Source organism: Mastigoproctus giganteus, chromosome 4 (genome assembly GCF_048544385.1).
Source record: "Mastigoproctus giganteus isolate SK-2022 chromosome 4, ASM4854438v1, whole genome shotgun sequence".
Classification (NCBI taxonomy): Eukaryota; Metazoa; Arthropoda; class Arachnida; order Uropygi; family Thelyphonidae; genus Mastigoproctus; species Mastigoproctus giganteus.
The window spans coordinates 132,122,652-132,150,290 of record NC_143578.1 but is presented as its reverse complement, the minus strand read 5'-3'; the positions used below and the strand labels follow the sequence as shown (position 1 = coordinate 132,150,290).

General features: G+C 38.2%; 1 long non-coding RNA gene across 2 annotated transcripts in view; it reads left to right on the top strand.

The window, feature by feature from the left end:
• The window catches only part of LOC150087069 (uncharacterized), a 180,030-nt gene that overhangs the window by 116,395 nt on the left and 35,996 nt on the right, over positions 1-27,639 (top strand). For both annotated transcript variants that reach the window (XR_016546866.1, XR_016546865.1), the window contains exon 3: positions 10,555-10,630. This is a non-coding gene — a long non-coding RNA (uncharacterized LOC150087069). The remainder of the gene's footprint in view (positions 1-10,554; positions 10,631-27,639) is intronic.

The following is a 27,639-nucleotide window of genomic DNA, read 5'->3' as shown; positions in this document are numbered from 1 at the left end:
AGGAGAAGAAGAATGATGATATCCAGTTCAGGACCCTGGGTATGGCAAGCCCATACTCACCAGATGTGAGCCCCTGAGGTTATATACGAGGGGTGATAATTTAATTCACTAACTGGTGCAAGATCTTATCTTAATTGTCATTATCTAATCTTCTGTGGATTTCACCTTCTCAAAATACTTTCTCTTGAACTTTACACACTTCTGCCGCCTTCGTACCCACGCATTAAATGCTTCTTGCAAGTTGTTTTTTTGAAAGACTATGAAGTGCTTCCATTGTAGCTCTGCAAGCATTGTTGTGTCGGACATGAAACACTTTCCTTTCAGAGCTTTCTCCAGACGTGGAAACAGGAAGAAATCACACGGGGGCTATTTCCAGTAAATAAGGGGGATGTGGCAGAACCTTGGCACCTATGGCAGTGATCATTGCTTGCATAATATTTGCCGTATGGGGCCTGACATTGCCTTGATGGAGAAAACACTGGAAAGTGTGGTCACATCAGCAGTAGTGCATTATCCCATAGGCAAAAAAGACATTTGCCTAGGGCCACGATCAGAGGGGGTGCTCAAAATTACTCAAAAACTCTGCTGTTTTTTATTAAAGTTTACTTGAAGATTAATTTGAAAACTGTTCTTTTTTAAAAAAATGGTTTTACCAATTTTGATGAAATTTTATGTTTAGTTCTTATGTCACAATTTGTTTGTTTTGTTGTCACAATAAGCTGAAATTGAAAATGTTCTATATTAGTTTTTTCTTTAGATCGGGGCCCCAAATTCCATTTTGACTTTGGCCCAGTGAGGTATAACATGCCACTGCACACCAGAATATGGCCATCCTTCGAAGACACTCATTACCATACACTTCATTCATCTCTTTAACTGATTCTGATGCATTTAAGTCCCGTCTGACACAATAATGAATTGCATATTGCTGTTCAATCTGTATGTCCAACATACTTGCCCAAAACGATCGATAGTTATACGTGGCTAAAAATGCCGCATGTCATTTAGCAATCAGAGAGAGAGAGTGCCTCTAGCAGCAGTTACGGAAATCTCTAGTAAACAAAATCTTGCACCAGTCCCCGAATTAAATGATCGCTCCTTGTGCTTAGATTTTTGGGAGGCTTTTGATACAGTTGCATGTAAAAGACTGCTGTATAAACTGAAGCAATGTGGCATTAAGGGCAAGATACTGCTATGGATAAAGGGATGGTTAAGTGAAAGAAGACAGAGTGGTTACAAATGGGCACTGCTCTTCATGGACTGATATTATTAGTGAGGTTCCCCAGAGTTCAGTGCTGGGCATTGATGTTTACAATATTTATCAATAATATTGATGAAGCCATATCAGGTATAATATCTAAATTTGCAGATGATACAAAGGATGGCAGGGTGGTTAACGAGTCATCAGGGCGAGCTATTGCAACAAGATCTAGGAAATTTGGTCAATGGGCTAAAGAAATGTCAGTTGAAGTTTAACATTGACAAATGAAAAGTACTGCACATGGATAGCAGTAACCCCAGAGTAACTTATGAACTGTGTTGTACTACACTCAGGGTAGTGGAGAAAGAAAAAGATCTAGGGGTAATTGTGCAGTCAGACATGAAATTCTATGAGCAGTGCAGTTACGCTGCCATGACAGCTCACCGGGTTTTGTCAATAATATACAGAAACTTTGCTAACAGGGATGAGGAGGTGATTATCCCCCTGTATAAGGCCATGGTTAGGCTACCCCTTGAGTACTGTACAGGTCTGGGGCCTCACTTTTGGAAGGATGTAGATCTGCTGAAACAGGTGCAGAGAAGGGCAACCAGACTGTTGAAGGGAACAAAAGGGTATTCTTACCAAGAAAGGCTTCAATTCTGCAAAGAAAGGCTTCAATTCTGCAAATTACAGCATTTTGAGGTCAAGCACCTGCAGATCTGATTGAGGTGTTTAAAGCCTTGACTGGAATGAGTAAGCAGAATGTTAATAGTATTCTTCCACTTGCTGAGGCTACACACGAGATGGAATAACTGTTGAAGGACGGCTGCAGGAAAGATGTGCGTAAGTTTGCCTTCAGCCAGCAGGTGATTGATTGTTGGAACAGGCTTTCTTCTGTTGTTGTGGAAGGAGATATGTTGAAAAAATTCAAGGGAGAACTAGACAAATTCTTGAAGAGTACGGATGAGTGAAGTGGTTCTTTTTCTTTCTTTTTTTTTTGGCTGATGCTATATAAGCTTGTTTTCTTGCATCATTTGCCACTTATATCACTATTTCCACTATTTTTTAAAACAATATCTAGATCCATCCAGTATTTCTTAAGTTCTTCTTCTTTTAAATTTTTCAGTGCTGGGATGTTATTATTATTATTATTATTGTTGTTAACAGCTACAAAACAGCAAACAAACGTGCCGAAGGGTGTAGCTACAAAGCATTATTATACAGCTTCAAAGCAGAAGCTTGGAGTATACATTTCCCAAAGTAAATAGAAAAGTAAATGTACATAAGAAGACTAATGAATTGAAATGTATAGATAAAATAAATAAAAGTAGGACTGATCCATCCTATTTAAGTGAACAGGTAGGAGTAAGGCAGAGCACTGGTATTTCTTCACACACATTACACAATCAGTCTTAGAACTTGCAAGAAGAGTCCATTTTAAGTCAGGTAACGGATGAGGTTAGCAATTTCAGTTGCCTCTTGAAGTGTCTGGGGGTGTCAAATATCTCCATATTTGCTTTGTTCGTTGATCTTGCAGTCCTGTTGTAGAAGTTGTAGTATCCATAATTTGTTCTCGCATAGGATGGTTTCAGCAGTGGATGGTTTCTTAACACTCTTGTCGGAGAGTTGAAATTTATTTGTGAGACGAGATGAGGGCAATTCAGGGTACCATTTAACAGCTGGTTAAGAAGTAGTAAGTCGGCTTTATCTCTTCTTTTTTTCCAGCGTTTCGAGTCCAAAGAATACACACCACTCTTGGTAGGATTTCTCATTGTATTCAAGGCCACTTTTAAAGCAGACATACTGGATTGCTCTTTTTTGAATATTTTCAATTTCTAATTTTTGGTAAGCAACATGTGGGGACCAGACCTGTGAGGCAAATTCTGGGGCTGGCCTAACATAGATTTTGTAAAGAAAGATGAAAAGTGCCAACTGATTGAAGTCTCAATTAATTCTTTTCAGGAAACCTAGTTTTTTGCTAGCTGCCTTCACAATGATAGAGACATGGACATCAAAGGAAAATGATTCTTTAATAAAGATACCTAAATTTTTGGCTGTACTGACTTTTTTGATTGCCTTGTTGTTGATACAATAAGAAAAATTAAGTTTGTTTTTCTTGTGTGCATTAGCAAAGCTCATCAGCTCACACTTGTTTTCATTGACTACCATTTTGTTCTCCTTCAGCCACAAAGCCACTCGTTGAAGAGCTTCGTTTAGGATGATGCAGTCATTGGTACTGCAAATTGCTTTACAGATTTTTATGTCGTCTGCAAATATATTGATTTTAATTTGGTAGTCTCCAAGGGTGCTTGGCAGGTCGTTGATGTAGATAAGAAATAATAGTGGGCCTAAGGATGAACCCTGTGGCACACCAATTTCAGGCTTGAAAGGATATGAGGTTTTACCTTTAAATGTCACGGACATTTCTCTACCTTCCAAGTAGTTTTCAATCCAGTTTAGTGCCTGTCCTCTGAGACCATAGTGATGCAGTTTGTTGATTAGTCTCTGATGGACTACCTTGTTGAAGGCTTTGCTTAAATCAAGGAAGATGGAGTCAACTTGTTTTCCTTCGTCAAGCACCTGGGATATATTCAAAACAAACGAAATCATATCTGTGCAGGTGGAATGACCCTTGATAAATCCGTGGGAGTAATCTGACAAATTAAGTTTCATTAAGTTAAATAGTTGCTTCATTACAATGGATTCAATTATCTTTGAGAGTGTATTCAATTGAGAAACTGGTCTGTAATTGTTGGCGAGGATGGGTCTCCTTTTATAAAGAAAAAAAGGGCAAAAAGCAGTATTTTGCTCAATTTTTTCAAATCTCTCTGCAATCGAGACTATACTTTGATTTATAATGGCCAGAAATTAGTTTCAGGGTTATTTGTATGTGAATATTCTCCTTCATATTCGCGCAACCATTTCCATTTCATCATTGTAATTTCCTTATATTTTATTGGAATTTCCCGGTTGTTGCATATTTCACATGCAGTTTCTTTCAATTTAGAAAATCCATTTTCTCTAATTTTTTAAACATACTTTTTTAATTCTTTTAAAAGTGAAATAGCCAAACTTAGATCTCTTTGAGTTTTTCTAAGCTTTTGCTAACATTATTAATAGCAAGAAACAGTTCATACCAATAATCGTGGATAACACAAATTCAGAATTAATTTCATTTTCAGCCAAAGAAACTCGCTCTTCATTTGAGAACAGAATCCACAGCTGTGGAGATCCAGTTTCCATTTAAACAGGCATGAAGAGGTCATGCTTGCAAGAGCACATATTTGGCACACGCATCTAACACATCTATTCTTACTGCTAGGAGACGATCCTCCACTTTGCTTGCATTGTAGCTCCATACTTACCATGAACCACATTATCATTGAGTGCATGTTTCCATTCAGTTAGAATCGCATGTTTCAGATTGCTACTAAACTTACAAAAACCTCTGCAACTAACCCATATACAGTACTTGGAAATTATGCTAATTTATCAGAACTTTTTACCTACCTAAAATTATCAACATATACAGTCACTTCTAGACCAATTTCCTTTTATGTACTGATAAACATTCCAAAGTAACAGGCACAATTTAGCCAAAGTAGCCCTTGTGCCATTAAATTCCACCCAAACAACAATAACTTCCTTATCCATGCTAGCAAAATTCCTATATATCATTGACAGGACCCCATGACTCTGGCAGTCTGTCTGCACTGCTCAGAAAATTTCATATCTGACTGCACAATTACCCCAAGGTCTCTTTCATTCTCCACTATCCTGAGTGTAACACCACATAGTTGGTACATTTCTCTGGGGTTGACGCTACCCATACGCAGTACTTTGCATATGGGTAGTCAATATTAAACTTCAGTTGCCACTTCTAAGCCCATCTGACTAATTTTTCCACATTCTGTTGAAGCAGCATACTGTTATCAACAACCCTCTCAACCTTTGTATCATCTGCAAACTTTGACATATACCTTCATCAGTATCATTGATAAATAAACAAAATAACAATGGGCCCAACACTAAACCCTGGGGGACACCATTAATAACATTAGTCCACAAAAAGCAGTGTCCATTACCACTGTGTCTTCTCCCACTCAACCATCCTTTTATCCATTGTAGCAACTTGCCCTTAATGCCATACTACTCCAACTTGTACAGTAGTCTTCCATGTGCAACAGTATCAAAAGCTTTCCTAAAATTCAAGTATATGATATAAAATTATTTTTTGCATCCAGTTCCTTTGTGACAACATCATAGTATCCAATAAAATCAGTCAGACAAGACTTCCCCTTAGCAAACTAATGCTGTGTCTGAACTATAACTGCAGTCTTGTCTAGATGATCCTTTAACTAGTGACTCCATTATTTTCTCTGGAACAGAAATTAATTACTCGTATCGCCTTTCGATCCTCCTTTATGAACTGGGGAAACATTTGCACATCTGCTGTCTGTGGGGACCTCCCCTGAGTGCAAGGATGCCCTCATAATCATGGCAAGGTCCTGCATACTTCTCTAATATACCTGGATTGATCCCATCCACCCACAGGTGCCCTTTTTATGTTAAACTTCAGCAATTTCTCCTCCACTTTTGCTCTCAGTTATTACAAAATCATTTAGCTTCCTGCCAGAGTTTGATAAACTTTTAGCATTCTCCTTCCTGAATAACTCCTCATGTGTGAATGTAGATGCAAAATACTCATTCAGTTTGTCAGCTACCAGAACAGAATCATCAACAACAATCGAACCATCAAGTGGACCAATCTGATTCATCTCCTTCCTTCTAGAGTTTACATAAGTAAAGAATTCTTTACTGTGTTATTTTGCATCCTTTGCCAAAGATTTCTCGTAAACTACCTTTGCTTACGCAACCTCCTTTGTGACTTTCGGACTTATAAATTACAGATAATCTTATATGTACCATAGTCATTGTGTTTCCTGATAATTTTTGTCCCATGATTTTTCTTCTCTGCCACGAGTCTCATTAGTTTATCTGACATCCATTTAGGCCTAAACCTTGAACAGTATTTCTTAGTTGGTATGAAAAGCCTAGTAGCTTCTAAGATTAATTCCTTGGATGCTTCCCATTTAGAATTTGCTGTTGGTAACATCAGGGCAGTGCAAAGGTACTTGGGGCCTGGATGCAAAAGGGATTAAGGGGGGCCTTGTTTATTTATGTTGAGACTTTGATGGTCCCCTTGATTGGGGCCGTGGTGTGGCTCATCCAATGCACGCCCCATTTGCAGTGCCCGGCACAACATCATCAGTTGGTCCCACTGTATAGAATTTAAAAACTGTCTGAGAGCACTATAGTCACCTTTATGAAAGTAAAAACCCTTCCTTTTACCCCTGATGGTAGTTACACCTTCGAGTAAATCCCACATCATTACACTGTGATTGCTGCCACCTAGTGGCAGCGATCACAGTGTACAGATTCTTAATGCATGAATAATCACTGCTAATAATCAGATCAAGAGTATTACTCCCTCTGGTTGCCTCTTGAACATGATGCTGTAGAAAACATTCATCCAATAAATCCACAAAAGTCCTGCTAGTGTGTGAGTGACCAATCCACAAGTTCCAGTCTATATCTGGGAAGTTAAAATCCCATTAGAAGACAAGCTGATTTACTGGCCCACTATTTCTCTGTAGAGTTGTCCATTGTACTCAGTTCTGTCATGAGATATTTTTGCACTCTAGGCAAATCAAGCATTTGCCTAAGGTATATGGCTTACCCATAAACTTAAATAATTTGAACAATGGCAAAGTGCCCCTACCCAAATGGTGCCCTAGGCATTTGCTTGTATGCCTACCATACCACGATGGAACTGGTTGTATTCATCAGAGTCATTAGGCCTAGAACACACTCCTACTCTCAACTTGCCTTTCCCAGTGCCTATGTCACACCAAACTGACTCAACACTGCACTTTCCACCCTATAACTTTAGAAAAATCTCAGTTACTATAAACTCTGCTCACCTAGTAGTTCCTCAATCTAAGGATTCTTAACCCATTAGCTGGCATGCTTGGTGTATTTTATACCCAAAAATAGTAAAACTTATAAACACTTAAACATCAGTGTGAATTTTAATATTCCTCCAGTATGGTATTCACTTTTTGATCTCCATCATTAGTTTTTAATTTTGCCATAAAAAAATTCTTTATAGCACCATGTTTATTAAAAAGTCCTAATGCTGTAGTAACTTTCCATAGAGTTTGGATTTCCTTTTTTTTGTGTGCTTTGCTACCTGAGATTTGACTATACAGTTGTTGGGAAATATTTTTGTTTTGGATAACAAGACTGTTGTTTCTGATGTTTTTTGATCTTATACAATGTAATGTCAAAATTAACAATAAAATTTTAAAGCTTCCTATTGTAAAGCATCCCCACCCCAAATGATTGGTAAAGGCACTATGCTCAATGCCATTGTGTTTTTGCATGTCCACTAGTCTTAACACTTGAAGTGTTGTTGCTCTAATTGCAGTCTCTTGAAACTAGACATCTGTGTGGTGACCATAATCTAATTGAAGTGTATAAGTTTTGAAAAGGTTAAATAAACTAAATGCTCATAAGATTTTCACTATTTTTCAAGTGGTACACACGTAATGGCATATTTTTAAATTGAAAAGATTGTTGCTAAATAGATGTGCAGAAATTTTTATTCAGCCAGAGAGTAACTGATCATTGAATAAGCCTCCACTTAGTGTTATGGAGGAGAGTAATTTGAATAAATTTAATCATCAGATGGAATGTTTTTTTTTTTTTTTTTTTTTGGCTGGTGTATAAGTTTTGTTTCTTTACATTGTGTTTCCAATTCTACTACTAAATGTGCAATTGGAACAAAAGCATAAATCATCTCCTCACCACTTATTTGATTTATATATGTTATTGGAAATGTGTAATCCTGCATTCTATGGAATGCCTGGGCTTTCTATAATAATGCCTAAAACACAAAGGATAACCTAGAACAACAGGAAAATAAAATGAAAAGATTGTCTGACAAGTTTCCACCAGGCAAAGTGTAAAAAAGATAATGATTTCATACATTTAATATTTATCTGTATATCCAACTGTGTGAACCTTGCCAACAAAAGCAGAAGGGCTGTAAGAAAGAAGTTGTCATTAAGCTAATAATTTCTTCTGAATTTAATTTGTGTTGTCAAGTTGCCTAATTGACTTACAGACTGACCCATACAATGGGTACAAATTTATAATGGTTTACCAGAATCATCTAACAAAATTTGTGGTGCTTAAAGCTCTCAAAACAAAAAGGGTTGAAGAGGTAGTTTACAATCTCAGACATTTTTATGCTTATTGGTGCACCCTCAATCCTGCAATCCAATAATGGCAGGGAGTTTGCCAACAATATTGTTTCCAGCACTAAGGATTACTGGCCCCCAACTTAAAATTGTGCATGGGAGACCTAGCATGAGCAAACCAAGATATAGAAAATGTGCTCACTATATGGATGAAAGATAAAAAAAACTTCCCACTGGAGTCAAGGCATACAATTTTTCCAATTAATGAAAAATAGTCTACCATGCCATATCAAGAAATCACCATATGAGGCTCTATTTGGCTGCACAGAGTACATCAAATCTTCCTCAGGAAGTCATGCAAACCATTGAAGAACAACCACAGCCAAGCATTTCAACTTAAGTGTCAGAATTCCTAGATGATTGTTCATAGTCACTTCAATTCCCTACTATGGAAGCATCTCATTCACTTATTTGGGGTGGGTGGGGGTGTATGTGTGTGTTCTAAAGCTATAAGTTGGGGCTTACCAGTGCCCAGTCTGTGGTCATGATATTCATGTCATCTGTAGCAACTTCACTGGAGGCGACGATGAGGAAGAAGGGTATGGGGCAGTCATTTTTTGTCCTCTTTGTACCAACAACAAAACACAAAGGATAACCTAGAACAACATGAAAAGATTGTCTGACAACAAGTTTCCACCAAGAACAAGGGTTGAGTTCCTGTACCTGAGGTAGATAAAGGTCAAGGAGATGCTCGTAATATTTTGGCCATCAATGGTCGTAACGAGTGAAGGTTTCTATAAGTTAGGAACATCCCAAGGCAATTATACACAAGCTCACAGTTTTCATTATGTAGAAAAAACTTAATTGCATTGAAAGACATCCCTGTCAGCAAGGAAATCTCACTAAGGTCATATGCAACTCAGCAATCTACAGGTACTGCCAAATGATTTTTCAAGTGCATGTGCCAAACCATGAAATGTTTTTGTATAAAAAAGAAGGTACAATGAGATTCCAAGTGTTATTTTTAGCTGTACTTTCTGTAATAAATAATACCTTAAATGCGCTTATCAAGAGTAAATTTTAATATTTTTGCTGGATCCATAATTTTTTAAAATCAAAACTTGATTCAATCAATAATGAAAACTTCAATACATCATTTTAAAGGATTTTATTTATTTGTTAATTATTTAGTGAGGTAAATTTGTTTTATTAATAATTTACCTAAAATATTCTTGGCAATATATGTAATGCAATACATGTAATCTATTATACAGATTTCCTAGGCTATATATCATATTTTCATATTTCATATGAAAATTAAGGATATTATAGGTATGAAATGCATAAGGAAAATTCATTTATTTCATACCTTGTCTAAACCACTATATAGAACACCCAGGAACTATGTATGATACCTGGATTACACACATTGCCAAGTAACATATAAACTCTTTTTTAGAAAGTCATTAAATTGGACATATTAATTCACTTGCCTGGTGGATCTTTCTGTAAAAAGCATGAAATGAACTCCTACTCATATGTCTCAAGAAAATAATATCCTTTAGGAAAGTAGGTTTTGAGCTAGGATTCTTGATTCCAGAGTCTCTACAGAATACTTTTGAAGACCCAAATCACTGAGCTCATTTTGTACAAACTGTTGTGGTTTGTCATGCATTTTTATATTGGGAAGTCACATTACATTTGGAACTGGATGATGAATTCTGGTGGAGATATAAGCAGTCAGGTCCATGTATGATGGGTCTTAAAGCAAATGACAGATCTGAATATGAAACATCTTTATGTTTAATATTATAACTATTTACTTTAGAAATAGTAAAAGGCAGAGTCTTTTTTCACTGTTCAACATAAGTGCAGCTCATGGTTTATCTTGGTTGTTGAGTTTTAACCTGAAATATGCATAATGACTTATTACATAAAACAACTTAATCTACAATGTTTTTCCTTTGCTTTTTTAAAACAGAGCTAAAACAAATGTAGAAAAATGTGTGAAGTTTATTTACACAGCTGTTTGTTGCCATACTGCACTACAAAAAATTAATGCTGTTTTATTTTTATTGTCTGGGACAGAGAATGCTGTTTCTCTGCTGTCCACTTATGTGAGGGAAGATTGAAAAGTTTCTAGCCTGTCATAGAAGGAATGCTGGTAAGTTGTGAAAACCCATTTATATTTCAATGTAGTCTCCTCCCTCAAGTCAACAGACTTGCTAGCACAATCCACCATTTTTTATAGCCTACTCTAATAAAATTCAGAATATTTTTAATCAAATGAGTTGTTGATTGCATCCATCACAGCACTTACATTGTTGAATTTCTGTTGTTTTAAGTCCTTTTTGAGATTTGGAAATAGAAAATATTCCAGTTTAGCCAAATCTGTGAGTGGAGCAGATGCTGTAATAGCTCCAACCCACAGTCATGTAGTGTTGCAAGAGTCAAAAATGTGTGCAACAGTGCATTACCTTGATGCAAGATGACTCCTTTGACCAATGTCCCATGCCTCTTGAGTTTCATTTCCTCTGGAAATGCCTCATTAGGTTAGAATAATACTTGGCATTCGTTATGGCACCTCATTCCAGGAAATCAACCATGATCACTCCTGCATCCCAGAAGACAGATTCCATGACTCTTCCAGCTTACTTCTGCAGTCAAAACTTTTTAGGAGAAAGAGAAGAGAGATGCTTCCACTGTCTCAATTGTTTCTTTGTTTCAGGGCCAAAGTGGTGCAGCCATAATTTGTCCATAGTGATGTACTGCCTCCAAAACTAAGCTTCATTAGATTCAAAATGCTGCACAATCTCACAAAAACACCCCTCTCTCTCTTTCTCCCCCCCCCCCAATTTGCACTCAATGGTTTGGGGATCCACTTTGAAGAAACTTTATTCTTAAACATTCACCACAATATTGTGAGCTTTACATTTGCAGGTGTCAATATGGTAATAGGCCTCCCATTTCAATGCTATCTCATCCATGATTAAATTCTGCAACCCAGTTCCTGACCATGGTGTATGAAGTACAAGACTCCCCTAATGTTTGATGCATGTCTTTGTGAATATATTTTGCTGACATTCCATTTATATGAAGGTACTTGATGACATTGTGCTTGATTCGTCAACAGTTCCCATCTTCGTTCACCTTCCACAGTTCAACACCCTCTGTAAAGGAGAAGAATATAGTCAAAAACCTGAATACACAAGAAGAGTCACAGCACGGCATAGATTGGCAGTTCCCCCCTCACATTTCATCCCAGTTATTGGCAATGCCTCTGGAGTCTGGCACAAGAAGGCCAATACAGTTGTAAACAGAATGCGCCTAGGAACTATCCAGCGCTCTTCTCCTCCTGTCCTCACATGCCTGTCGTACTGTCAGCATCCAAGCACTCCAGGTCCTAACTGGATCCCTTCCCCTGGACCTGGAGATTGTTCATCATGAGTTGCTCTACCAATTGGCCAAAGGAAGAGCAGTTACCTGTGCTGGTTTTACCACTGACCCAGCACTAATAGAAACACTGAAAAGAAGAGACTTAATGAACACCTAACAGACACCTGGCAAGAAAGATGGCAGACCTCAACTAAAGGCACTGTCACCAAAAGATTCCTCCCAGATGTCAGGGCCTCTTACTCCCTCACACCTAGCTGGTTTTCATCAGGACTCTATGCTACCTACCTCCTCACTGGACATGGCTCCTTCAAGAAAAAAACTACAAGACTTCGGAATTACAGACTCACTCCACTACCATTGTGGAGAGGATTAGACATGGGAGAACCTTGCCCACAGCTGTGAAATCTACGAGGACTTAAGGAGGATCCTAATAAAACTAAACTTCAACTATCAAAACCAAGAACACCTCACCCTACAGAACGAATAAACTTACTGAGTCCTCATTCAATTTGCAATGGACCTATTCACCAAGCAGAAAGCGCTACTACCAACCACCATTGTATCTGAATCAATAGGTCAAAAAAACCATGGCTGCCAGTTGTTGCTGCACATCGCTGAGCCTTGGATGCTAATGCCTTGGACCAAACTTACACAAGACTTGACCAACAAACCATCCGGAGTACAGAACCCAAATTGACCCCTCATATTTCGAGTAGTCGACTGGTCTCCCCACTTGGATGGGACAACACAAGCAGTGCAATCAAAGACAGGTCCTTGACAAAGAAAGGTCCTTGACCTTGACAAATTCCTCATCATTGACTCCTGGACCAACTTCTCCCCACTGGACGTGACACATCTCATCAAGAATAGACCTAACATCTGTCCCTGTACTTGACCATCCTATTTTGGACCCCCCCCCATTCATTATCATGGACTACTTCCTTCTGTTTCCTACCCTACAGTCTTCTGCTTCCCCCCTTTCTTATCTCTTACCCCACAGGTCTAAATTTAAATACATCAAAATTATTGCCCAACCTATTAGGCTCTAGAGCAAGTTATCCGCGAACAACCCTATGCCCTGTCAAAATTACAACTGTTGCTCAAGAAACAGCGATCATCTCATTCTCAAATCTGGTCCTAGCCACTGAAATCCCAGGAAAGTTGGTGGCAGGACCAGCCAGAGTATTCTAGCATCACTGGTACACCTGGTCAGCCTCCCCGTGGCACGGTGTGGTAACGTCGGGTCCCACTAGGGGCTTGGCGGCTAATAGACCGGTAAAACAAAGGGCACAACACAATATACTGCACATGATCCCACACACTTTCAAATCTCTGGCCAGATACAATGTACACCTGCAGAGATGGAAGAAATTCCAGGAGCCGTTAGACACCGACATACCTTACACACCATCTTGTACTATGTAATCTGAGCGTTTTTGTTACGGTTTTGCAGATTTTACAATATGTTGAAAATCTTGTATGTGTCTTCTGAAATTTTATGTTGCATTTCTTTGGAAACCTACTGAAAGACATTGTTAATTAGCTCAACTGCACATAACACAGAAGATTGCTATTATGGCCACATTTCTATTTTGTAACGTAAACTGCCACAGCAGGCCTGACAAATTATTCATTAAGCGAAATAAGAAATTTGCAAAATAAAAAAAATAAAAAAAAGCAAATCCCAATTTCAACAAAGTTTTATTTTTTTGTGAAAAGAAAAGACAGAAAAATTCTCTGTTGTAAATCCAGGGAGTTGGCAGCTTTAGAAAAGAATCAACATTGTCAGTTTCAGGATAGGAAGGGAGGAGGAGTTATGCTGTTAATTAAGAAACACATAAAATCTAAGGAAGTGCATCCAATTGACATTATTATTATTATTAGCCATGTGGTGCAAGGAAGCCTGAGGCTTATGCTGCACCAGCCAAAAAAAATGAGCTACCCTGTGTGTGTGTGAGAGAGAGAGAGAGAAAAGTAGAAGGGAATCACCAAGTAAGATAAGAATGATGATATCCAGCTCAGGACACTGGGTGTGCCAAGCCCATACTCACCTGATGACTTACACTAACAAGACTTGTGGATTTATTGGATGAATGTTTTCTACAGCATCACACTCGAGAGGTAACCAGAGGGAGTAATGTAATACTCTTGATCTGATTATTAGCAGTGATTATTCATGCATTAATAATCTGCAGATAAAGGAACCACTAGGAGGCAGTGATCACAGTGTACTGATGTGGGATTTATTCAAAGATGTAACTACCATCAGGGGTAAAGGGAAGGGTTTTTGCTTTCATGAAGGTGACTACACTGGTCTCAGACAGTTTTTAAATTCTAAACAGTGGGACCAACTGATGATGTTACCAACAGAATATTCTAAATAGGAAGCGTTCAAGGAATTAATCGTGGAAGCTACAAGGCTTTTCATACCGATTAAGAAATACTGGTCAAGGTTTAGGACTAAATGAATGTCAAATGAACTAAAGAACTCATGGCAGAGAAGAAAAATTATTGGGATGCATATAAATTTTCAGACAGCACAGAAGCCTATGGTAGATATAAACTGGTAGAAATCAAGTCACAAAGGAGGTTAGGCAAGTAAGGGCAGATTATGAGAATCTTTGGCAAAGGATGCTAAGAAAAACAGCAAGGACTTCTTTATTATTATTATTAGCTACATGGTGCAAGGAAGCCTAAGGATATGCTGCACCAGCCAAAAAAAAAAAAAAAAAAAAAAAAAAATTCCCGAGTTACCCTGAGAGAGAGAGAGAGAGAGAGAGAGAAGATATCCAGCTCAGGACCCTGAGGTAATTAAGAAACTAAAAAGTGGTGTGAGCAATACTGTTTTAATGGAAACATACAATGTTGGAAAGTCTACAATTTACAATATAAAAAAGGCAAAGAATAAAATTCTAGAATTCACAGCCTCATCTGAGCCTTACAATTGCTGAGAGAAAAAGTTTACATCGGCCAAAATTAGAGAATCTCGATAAAGTGTTGTACGAATGGTTTTTGCTAAAACAATCGGAAGGTATGGCAATTTCTGGGCTGATGCTTATTGCCAAAGCAAGGTCTTTTAAGGAGCATACAAACATTGAATCAGAGTGCATGTTTAGTGATGAATGGTTTAGGAACTTCAAGACTTGTCATGGTATTGCTGGAGAAAGCCAGTCAGCTGATACACAAGCAGCAACAGAATATAGTGCAATATTTGAAAAAATTGAATCTGACTATGACCTTACAGCTGATCAAATTTAAAATGCTGATGAAACAGCGGTTTACTGGAAGTGTTTGCCAACAAAAACTTTGGCTGGAAACCAAGAACAAAATGCAACAGGGTTTGAGCTTAATAAGGAAAGAGTAACCGTTCTTATGTGTGCTAATGCTTCATGTTAGCATAAAATTAAGCTTTTGGTGATTGGTAAATTTCAGCGCCCATGGGCCTTTAAAGGAATTGTTCACTTATCTGTGACCTCTAAAGCCTAAAAAAATGCCTGGATGGACAAAGATATATTTCGCAATTGGTTTGTTCATGATTTTGTTCCTTCCATCAGTTTGTCAGAACTTGAGAAAATTAGGGAAGCCTGCAAATACAAAGTGCCTACTACCTCTCAACAATTGTAGGGCCCACCTGCATGAATCAAAATTAGTGTCTGATTGCAGAAATATTTTTGCATGTTACTTGCCACCAAACCTAACACCATTAATTCAACCCATGGATTAAGGAGTCATTACGAACTTTAAATGTCACTATAAAAATGATTTTATGACGAAAATGATACATAAGAATGTCAACCCTTCAGAATTTCAATGCAGTTTACAATCAAAGATGCAACATTTTTATTTGTGACTGCATTGGAATGCAGTCAAGCCTGTAACTCTATTAAGAGCATGGTGAAAGTTATTGACAAATGCAGTTTGCAGAGCTACAATTTGATTGAAACAAAGATTTTGAAGGTTTTCACAAAAAGCTGAAGGCATCTGAAGTGAAAGAACTGATGGAAACTGTTAAATTATGTACGGAAGACAACCCTCTATGCAAACTTAATGCTGATGACATAAAAGAGCGGATATGCATTGAAGATGATGTTGCAGTTGCAGCGACTTTCAATGATCAAGAAATTACTCAAAGCATTATAACTCCTGATAAGATAGAAGACAATTATTCAGAAGGTTCTGGTGAAGAAAATGACAAAGTTGAAGAAGAAAAGATATCTTGGGCTACTGCACAAAAGTTCACTGAAACAGTTATTAAATTAATGGAACGGAACCATAGCTTCAGTCTTCAGGACGTCATGCATGTGCACACGGTGCATAATAATTTTATCACAAAGAAATTATGAAGTCATAAACAAGTTGATATATGAAAGTATTTAAAGGAAGCAATAGAAGCATCAAGCAGTGTAGCAGATAGAGTAGAAGCTGCAAGTGTTCCATCCACAAGCAGTGCAACAGAGGGAACAGAAATCACAGAAAAGAATGAATAAATATTTGTTTGATTTTGAACTTTGTCCTTTATATGAAAATGTTTCATTAATAAACTAAAACAAATAATTAATTTATATAAAATATGTATCTTCTGCTTTCATTTATCTACTATATTTTTCTTTTACATTGTTCATTTATAAACACGATTTCAAGCATTACACGCTTTTTTTTATTTTTTGTTTACACTTTTGTCAGGTGGTGAACTTATTTTTCTTTAAAACGAAGCATGCTTTATTTGCTAATGAATAAACTGTCAAAATTTACCTGGTCATCTCTTCTTTATTCCATCTTAAATTTGAATTTTAAAAGTACTGCCTAAGAATACGGAAAATTTGAAAATACGGATCGACACAGTCCCTGAGCAGTCCGGATTTTCGGACTTTTACTGTATTTTGTTTCCATTATACCTCTTCCACCAAAAATATAATTCATTCCATATTCTATCGAGATTAAGGCTTGTATAACCAATGTTTACAAAAATCACATAATCATTAAAGGCAACAAAAAATTTGTTTGTCAGGAAAAACTGTACTGTGAAGAACAGCTATTTCTCACAATCTGGAATAACGATTTGAGACATTTCTTTCTTGCTCTCATTCAAAATGGGCGAAAAAAAAATTACCTTAAGGAAGATATTTAAAATAAAGGAATAAGAAAGAAGTGCATACATATTTGGTAACACGTTGTGATGATGATGATAAGCACAGCACCTACACAGTTAAAATTCAAACATAGTAATAGTTTGTCCGTGACAACCTGGCATATCTGAGAGAATGTCATGGACATTCTCTCAGATATGCCAGACAAGCACTTGATATCGATGGTTCAATTGTTGATGACCCTGCTCGTGTAACTGACAAACAATGAGTATTTTGCATCTACTTGCACATATGAGGAATTCTTTAGGGAAGTGGAGGACAGAAACTTATTAAACTCTAGAAGCTTATAAACAGGGAGCTTAATGATTTTGCAATAACTGAGAGTAAAGTGGAGAGGAAATTGTTGAAGTTAAACATAAGAAAAGCACCTGGGGTTGATGGGATCTATCCAGTTATATTAAAGGAGGTGGCAAAGGAAGTAAGCAGGTTCTTAGCTATGATTATAAGGGCATTCTTGAACTCAGGGGAATTCCCCATGGATTGGAGATGTGCAAATGGCCCCTTATTCATAAAGGGGGATCGAAGGGTGACACAGGTAATTACAGACCAGTTTAACTTCTGTTCAGGGGAAAATAATGGAGTCACTTTTTAAAGAAGCATTGCAGGATCATCTAGACAAGACTGCAATAATTATTCACACACAGCATGAGTTTAAGACAAAGTCTTGTCAGAAAAATTTGATTGGATACTATGATGTGATTACAAAGGAACTGGATACAAAAAATAATTTTGGTATCATATACCTGGATTTCAGGAAAGCTTTTCATACTGTTGCATATGGAAGAGTACTGTACAAATTGGAGCAGTATGGTATTAAGGACAAGTTGCTACAATGGATAAAAAGGTGGTTGAATGGGAGAAGACAGAGACTGGTAATCAATGGATGCTGCTCTTTGTGTTATTAGTGGAGTCCCCAAGGGTTCTGTATTGGGCCCATTGTTGTTTTGTATATTTTTAAATGATATTGATGACGCTATATCCGACTTAATGTCCAAGTATGCAGATGATATAAAGGTTGGGAGGGTTTTTAATGACAGTAATGGCATTGTGTTACTGCAACAGGATCTAGAAAAGTTGGGTAGATGGGCTGAGAAGTGGCAACTGAAGTTTAACATTAACAAATGCAAAGTACTGCATAGGAGTAGAAGTTACCCAAGAGAAAAGTACCAACTGGGTGGTACTACACTTAGGGTGATAGAAAATGAAAAAAGATCTGGGGGTAATTGTGCAGTCAGATATGAAGTTTTCTGACAGTGTAGACAGGCTGCCAGAGCAGGTCATGGAATATTGTCAATGATATACAGCAATTTTGCTAATAGGGAAAAGGAGATGATTATCCCTTTGTCTAAGGCAATGGTCAGGCCACACCTTGAGTACTGAGTACAAGTCTGGAGGCCTCATTTTAGGAAGGATGTAGAGTTGCTTGAGCGATTACAGAGAAGGTCAACAAGATTGGTGAGGAGAACGAAGGGGTCCTCTTACAATGAAAGTCTTAAGTTCTACAAATTGCAGCGCTTGGAGACTAGATACCAGGGGTGATCTGATTGAGGTGTATAAGGCCTTGAATGGGTTGAGTAGGCTCAATTCTGGTGGGATTCTTCCTCTTGTTCAGATTACAAACCTGAGGAGGCATAAATTCAAATTGAGGAAAGACAGTTGTAGAATAAATGTGTGGAAATTTGCCTTTAGCCAGCGGGTAGTTGATTGCTGAAACGAATTTGGTTGAGCAGATGGGCTGAGAGGTGGCAAATGAAGTTTAACATTGACAAATGTAAAGTACTACATATGGGAAGCAGTAACCCCAGAGTAATGTCAGTGCAGTATCAACTCTGTGGTAGAGAATGAAAAGGACTTGGGGGTAATTGTGCAGGCAGATATGAAGTTTTCTGAGCAGTGCAGATGGGCTGCAAGAGTAGCTCATGGCGTCTTGTCAATAATATACAGGAATTTTTCTAGCAGTGATAAGGAGGTGATTATTCCCTTGTATAAGGCAATGGTCAGGCCACACTTTGAGTACTGTATACAGGTCTGGAGGCCCCATTTCAAGAAGGATGTAGAGCTGCTGGAACGAGTACAAAGAAGGGCAACAAGATTAGTGAATGGAACAAAGGGTTGCTCTTACGAAGAAAGGCTTAAGTTTTGCAAATTACAGTGTCCGGAGACTAGACACTGGCAAGGTGATCTGATAGTGGTGTATAAAGCCTTGAATGGTTTGAGCATGCTGAATGCTGATGGGATTCTTCCTCTTGCTCAGAATAATCATCTGAGAGGACATAAATTCAAATTGAGGAAAGACAGATGTAGGATAGATGTGCGGAAATTTGCCTTTAGCCAGCGGGTAGTTGGAACAGACTTCCATCCCTTGTTGTGGAAGTTGATAGCCTAAATAAATTTAAGGCTCAGCTGGACAGGTATTTCGAACAAACAGAGGGGTGAAATGGGAGTGGTTTTTTTTTTTTTTTTTCCCCCTTCTTTTTTTTGCTGATGCTGCATAAGCTTTCTTTCTTGCATCATATGCCTCTACTAATGCTAATGCTGTTGTGGAAGTTTATAGCTTAAATAAATTAGAGGAGGAACTGGACTGGACAAACGTTTAGACAGAATGAATGTGTGAAATTTTTTTTTTTTTTTTTTTTTTGGCTGATGTTACATATGCTCATACGCTTGCTTTCTTGCATCACATGCCTTTATTACTACTACTAGTTTTTCCTCTGCTTCTAGTTCAATAAACACCGTCATCTTAGCCGAGTTGTTTTCGCAGAGTAAACAGTTTCAAGAAACCCAGTATTCTCTCTAAATCAGGGGTCCCCAATCTTTTGCTTTCAATGGGCCTTATTTGCAATCTGAAATTTCACGAAGGTTGCAACGAAAATCACTTCCAGCATTTCTTCACAGATCTTACTAAAAACAATTCTATGTATTTCTTTTCTGAGCTTTAGAATAGAATGCAGGCTAGTCACTAAAAATTACTAACATACAGTAATGTTAACCTAAAGATGAACAAATGATGTGTGAAGAATTGCTTGAAAGATAAATAAAATTAATCAATGACATACATAACAAAATAAATTCATGATATGTACATATTTATTTTTCTTCCCTGTCATAAAATTACATATCTTTTTTCCATTTCTTATTACGAATATAAATTACATTTCTTTTACATATGTTCAATGAAACACTTGAGGCTTTATTTATTTATAAATTTCAAAATATCTACGTCAATGTTTGTTACAGATAACGGTAAGATTTAAAGTAAACGTTCATCAGAAATTCAAGGCCTGTATTTAGATTTGATAATTTTCATTTTAGAAAACATTGACTCACAAATATATGAATTTCCGAAAGTGGAGAACATTCCTGCTGCAAATACCTTTAAGTTGCAGTTGCTGTACCTATCTGTAGGAAGTCCTGAATAAAAGTCCAAGAGACTATTTTCCTTATGTGTGTCCTTCAAAACATGTGCTGCTTGTTGTAGGTCAATTAATTCGTGACAGTGTTAGGTGGGTCGCAAAACTGCTAGATTGGGGGATTGACATACTAAAAGGTTAACGGTAGCTGCAGGCAGAGGCTAAAGTGATTCTTGCACTGCTTCTGTTGTAATGAGCAGCAGCCTAGAGAGCAAGTTGCACAGGACTTGAAGAGCTGCTGGGAGTCATCATGGAACAAATAAATACATGGGCTGTGTTAGGGTAACTAAGAATAGGTGCAAGTATACTTGCATGTACACTAATGCTAGAAGAATTGTAAATAAAATTGATGAAATTGAAGTGCTGATGAAGACATCAAAGGCAGATATTGTTGGGATATCAGAGACGTGTCACACAAATATAAGCAGTGCAGAATTGAAATTGGGGAGTACAATCTGTACAGAAAGGACAGACGGTAGGAAGGGAGGAGGGGTTATACTGTTAGTTAAGAAACACAAAATCTAACGAAGTGCATCCAGTTGACACGGGTGGACAGTGCAATGTTGAGTCTGTTTGGTGTGACATAAACACTGGGAAGGAGTAAATGAGAGTAGGATTATGTTATAGGCCTAAGGATGAGTAAAATAAACAGTTGTGCAGAGAAATAGAATATGCCAGTAAATCAGAATGTCTTATAATGGGGGATTTTAACTTTCCAGATATTGACTGGAACTTGTGGGTTGGTCACATTTGCACGCTAGCAAGGCTTTTGTGGATTTATTGGGGGATTATTTTCTACAGCAACATGTTCGAGGGGCAACCAGAGGGGTTTTTTTTTTTTTTTTTTTTTTTTTTTTATAGGAGCATTAGCAACTAAGGCCATATTGCTCCAAGGATATGCGGTGATCATTCCCTGACCTTTCTGCATCCTCCATATTTGGTGGTCATGGGCTCGAACCCGTCTAATCAAGAAGCGTGTGCTATGCACTGCTGCTCCTGCCCACCTGTCTATGGAGGTGCCCAACCAGAGACAGTAATACCCTTGATCTGAATATCAGCAGTGATTATTCATGCATTAAGAATTTGCAGATAAAGGAACCACTAGATGACAGTGATCACAGTGCACTGATGTGGGATTTACTTAAAGATGTAACTACCATCAAGGATAAAGGGAAGGGTTTTTATTTTCGTAAAGGTGACTACAATGGTCTTTACAGTTTTTAAATTCTTTACAATGGTGATGATGTTACCAACAGTGAATTCTAAATGGGAAGCCTTCAGGGACTTAATCTTGCAGGCTACTAGGCTTTTCATAGCAACTAAGAAATACTGTTCAAGGTTAGGCTAAAATGGATGTCGGATGAATTAATGAGGCTCGTGGCAAAAAACAAAAATGCATGGGATGCATATAAATTATCAGGGGCCACAGAAGCCCATGGCAGATATAAGGTAGTCTGTAATCAAGTCACAAAGGAGGTTAGGCATGCGAAGGCAGATTACAAGAAATCTTTGGCAAAGGATGCAAAGAGTTCTTTACTTATGTAAACACTAGAAGAAAGGGGGATGAATCAGATTGGTCCACTTAACATAGATGGTTCGACTATTGATGATCCTGCTCAAGTAGCTGATAAACGGAAGGAGTATTTTGCATCTACATTCACTCATGAGGAGTTATTCAAGGAGGGGAATGCCAGAAGTTTATCCAACTCTAACAGGGAGATAAGTGATTTTGTAATAACTGAGAGCAAAGTGGAGGAGAAATTGTTAAAGTTAAACATAAAAAAGGCACCTGGAGCAAATGGAATCTATCCAGTTATAATGAACAAGGCGGCAAGGGAAGTAAGCAAACCCTTAGCCATAATTATGAGAGCATCCAGGTGAGGTCCCCGTGGACTGGAGATGTGCAAATGTCCCCCCCCCAATTCACAAAGGTGCTTCAAAGGGTGACACAAATAATTATAGACGTGTTAGTTTAACTTCTGTTCCGGGAAAAATAATGGAGTCACTGGTTAAAGAGGTAATACAGGCTCACCTAGACAAGACAGCAGTAATAGTTCAGACACAGCATTGGTTTGTTAACGGGAAGTCTTGTATGACTAATTTGATTGAATACTACAATGTGGAGGCGCCTCCGTAACCAGGTGGGAAGGAGCAGCAGTGCGTAGCACACGATTCTTGATTAGACCGGGGTTCGAGCCCGTCACCACCAAATACTTGTTGTTGTTGTTGTTATGGGCGTTTAATGGCGCATAAGCTACTATGGCTATAATGCGCCTATTCAATTTTTATATAGGGAAATCAAAAAAGATTAAAAAATCCAATCTGCTTCAGAAAGTTGAAAAATTCGAAAATATTTGCCTTGTCACCAATGAGATTCTCTAAAGTTATTGGTTTATTAAGATTTACCAGTGATAGCAGGGTTGATGCTCTGTCTTGTCTATAGTAGGGGCAGTCAATGAGTATGTGTTTAACAGTCAGATTTATATAGCAATGTGGACACTGTGGTGGATCGTCTCCTCTAAGTAAATAAAGATGGGTTAGATGGGTATGACCTATTCTTGCCCTTGATAGGACTACTTCTTCTCGTCTTGATGTACGGATACTGGAGCACCAATTTTTTGGATCGTGTTTAAATTGAAAGAATTTATTATTTGTTTGAGAGTGCCAGATTGTTGTCCATTCTGACAAGCATGCAGCTTGAATAGCTACTGCAAAGTCTGATGGCGGAACAGGGATATTAGTTAAGTCTAAGCTAGTTGGATTTTTTGCGGCTTTGTCAGCCAGTTCATTGCCCAAAATACCAGAATGTGCTGGAATCCAACAGAAGATGACCTGTTGATGGCGTTCTTCAATTTTTAGTAATATGTTTCGTATTTCTTCTATACCGGGGTGAACTTTATCTGAGAAATTACATAAAGCCATGATTGAACTAAGCGAATCGGTGTAAATAACAGATTTTAAAGATCGATCAGCACAGAGATTTTGTAAGGCCAGTTTAATTGCATATATTTCAGCTGAAAAGATACTGAATTCAGATGGAAGGGACACTGAAATAACGGTATTCGGGAACACTGCAGCTGCTCCAACGTTTGAATTTGATTTAGAGCCATCTGTATAAATTGGGGAAAAATCACTATATCTTTCAGTGTGAACTGCATGAAGTTGTATGATATTAGATGCTTGTAAAATGTCTTTTCCCCATTGGCAGAGATAAGTGTCACAAGTCACCAGAGGAAGAGAAGCCCATGGTGGTTGGCAGCAGGTTGCTACCTGTTGTACGGAATGAAAGGAAAGATTCCAAACTTCCATCAGTTCAAGGAGACGAAGACCAGCTGGCTTTACTATGCTAGGTTTATTTCTGAAGAGGTTTTCTAGTGGTGGATTGAACAAGTATGACTGAATCGGGTGCGAGGCACAGCTTTGTATCTTAACGGCATACTTTAGTAACAGTGTTTTTCTACGTAACGATAATGGGGGCTCATGAGCATCAATATAGAGACTATGTTTGGGCGACGTTCTAAAAGCACCAAGTGCAATCCTCAAAGCACTGTGTTGAATGGGATCAAGCCAGCGTAATGCGCTCATTCTGGCAGAATCATAGATGGGAGCTCCATAATCAAGGCGGGATCTGATTAATGACCTGTATAGCCGAAGCAGAGAAGTACGATCTGCACCTCATGTTTGGGCGGATAAAGCTTTGAGAATGTTTAACTTTTTTAGACAGGAAGTACGTACATTTTTAATATGGTCTATAAAATTTAACTTGTTGTCAAGGATTAATCCTAGAAATCTGATATTATTAGTGACCGGGATGGAGACATTAGAAATTTGAAGTTCAGGATCTGGATGAAGTTTGCGCTGCCTACAAAAATGAATTGCAACTGTTTTCTGCTGCGAGAGCCGATAGCCATTGATGCTAGCCCACTGTTGTATTTTATTTAGTGATATCTGAAGCTGCCGTTCAATAGATCTCATATTTTGGGAATGGCAGGAGATGGAGAGGTCATCTGCATAAAGGTAAGTCTCGATTGAATTTGGAAGCTGTCTTGTAATAGAATCTATTCTAAGAGCAAACAGAGTGGCACTCAGTACTGATCCTTGTGGAACACCTTCTTCCTGCATGAACGTTGTAGATAGAGCATGTTGGTACTGAACTTGAAACGATCTGGTACATAAGAAGTTTTGAATAAATATAGGAAGGTTGCCCCTCAGACCAAGGGCGTATAGATCACCAAGTATGCCATGCCGCCAGGTGGTGTCAAAAGCCTTCTCTATGTCTATTGAAACCATTACAAGATGTTCACGTTTAACGAAGGCATTTCGAATGGCGAATTCAGCCTTGACCATAAGATCTAAGCACGACCTATTTTTACGAAAGCCATATTGACTATGGCTCATTAGATGTTCTGACTCAATGATCCAGACGAGTCTTCTGTGGACAATCTTTTCTAGGATTTTGCTGAGGCAGCTTGAGAGAGATATCGGTCTATAGCTATGGGGGTTGGTTGGATCTTTCCCAGGCTTTAGAAGTGCCAAAACAGTAGAGTGATGCCAGGAAGCTGGAAAAACATTTTCTGAAAATATACGATTGTAAAAAACCAGCAGCAAGCGCAAAGCTTTGTCATCAAGATGTTGTAGCATCACATAATAAATCCCATCTGGCCCTGCAGCACCATTGTGGGCTGTTCTAATAGCATGCAAAAGTTCAGAGTATTGCAGAGGTTTGTTATATGAAAGAAGGCGGGCAGTGTGAAAGTTTATAGAATGCTTTTCTTTGGTGTTTTTAATTCATTTGAATGATGTAGAAAAGGCTGATGCTGCTGAGATTTCAGCAAACGTACTGCCCAAAGCATTGGCAATATCTAAGGGACTGGATAGATCTTGTCCTTTCCAGGAGAGAATTGGAGAAGGTATAGTAGGAAACTTACCAGATAACTGTCTAATTTTTTTCCATATAGTTTTCTGATCAGTGTTTCTGTTAAAGGTCGATGCAAAACGGGTCCAGGATTCTTTCTTGGCTTGCCTTTGTACAAATCGTGCTTTTGCTCTTAGTTTCTTATAGTTAATGAGATTGGTTGTGGTTGGACATCGCCGAAATAAATTCCAGGCTTTAATTTTTTCTTTCTTTGCTTTTGTACATTCCTCATTCCACCAGTAATTGTAATGCTTGCGACCAGGGGGATTTGATAATGGTATTGTCTCCTTGGCCACTTTTAGAATATGTGAAGTGATGTAGTCTGTCACATTATCAATATTCTGGAGCTGGATTTTTTCCTCATCAAGAGAGATTGATATCCGAAATTTTGCCCAGTCTGCCCGAACAAATTTCCATTTCCTGCGGGGTTTGCTTGAAGGAGTCTTTGGTATTAAAAAATTGCATATGATTGGAAAGTGATCACTGCCCATAGGATCATTTGAAACATGCCACTCTATGCTTGGGACCAGGACTGGAGAACAAATTGAGAGATCTATTGCTGAGGTGTGTCCAGTTGGGAGTTGTATGTGAGTGTGTGCACCAGTATTGAGTATGGTAAGATTTTGTGACTCTAGAAAGCTTTCAATTAGTCGACCCCGTCTATCTAGTTTAGGATCGCCCCATAAGGGGTGGTGCCCGTTAAAATCTCCTAATATACAGAGGGGTGGAGGTATCTGTATGAAGAGATCGTCAAGGTCTTTTAAGGAGTAAGTATGGTTTGGTGGTAGGTAAATTGAGACAATTGTCATTGAAATACAGTGAGTTATATGAACAGCGACAGCTTCTATTTCAGTTTGAAGTGGAATATGTTTAGTTGGGATATTGGAATTTATTAGGATTGCTACACCACCATGGGCAGCATTTGTTCTATTACGATCTCTTCGATAAAGGCAATAATTCTTTATCGAAGGAGAAATTTGTAAGGTTAGGTAAGTTTCCTGAAGACAAAGAGCAATTGGAGAATACCGGTTAATTAAAGCATTGATGTCATCTGTGTTGCAACGAAAACCTCTGCAGTTCCATTGTATTACACAGGCCATTATTTATGTTTAGTTGATGGAGCTGTATCTGACTGCTTTTTGAAGGTGACTGGCTTATTTCGTTCCAATTTTGATTTGTCTTTTTTGAAAACTGGTCGACCAGTATCCATTTCTTCTTCAGCGTAGATTTCTAAAATTGGTTCTTCGTGTATAGTTGTCCCATCTGTATCCATGGTTATGTCCTGGGTATTTTTCTTTGATTTTGGGTTTGTAATATCGGATGTATTAGCACATATCTGAGGAGGAGATGCAGCTGGTATTGTCAGTGGAGTGTTATTTGCCTGGTCTGAGAGTTTGGGTTGTTGTTTATGCACACTTGGTTGTTGCTCAGAGAGGACAGTTCTAGCCCAATCAGAAACTGACTTTGTAATGGGAACTGTGACATCTGTTTGAGTGGAGACTGTTTGGAATTTTTTTACTACATTAGCATAGGTACTATTTTTGTTTATAATAGGTGAAACTAGTTTTCTTGCTTCTTGGTAGCTGACTTTGTTTTCGATCTTGTATCGTACTATTTTTTTTTCAGTTTTCCATTTTTCACAAATTTTGGAATATGCCGGGTGATCACCTTTGCAGTTCGCGCACGTCATTTTTGCAGCAGAACACTCACTCTGATTGTGATCTGAGGACCCGCAATTTGGGCAGACAGAAACTCCCCTGCATACAGTTTGTGAATGGCCAAATTTTTGGCACTTAAAGCACCGGACTGGGTTCGGGATGTAAGGTCTTACCTGACACCTAAGGTAGCCAGCTTTTATAGTGGTAGGCAGGTTCGGTGTTTTAAATGTGAGTATCACTGTCCGAGTACGGACAGACTCTCCATCTTTTTTGATGACGATTCTTTTTGCGTGTGTCACATTTTGATCTTGTAGTTCCTGGACAAGCTCATCCTCTGATACGTGTAAAAGATCCCACTCTGATATTACCCCTTTAGAGGAGTTTAAGGTGGCATGTGGGGTAACCTTCGTGGGAATTCCACCAAAGGTAGATACTTTTAACAGTCTCTCAGCGTGTCTACGTTCGGTCATTTCAATTAATAAATCTCCGGATCTCAGTCGCCTAACCATTTTTGGAGGGCCAGCCACATTTTCAAGACATTTTTGTATCAAAAATGGGGAAAGCTTACTCAATGGTTGGTCTGTGGAGGAGTGTAGAATTAAAAAGAGAGGTACGGTATTATCCGTTCCTTCTTTTTTTTGCCGTTT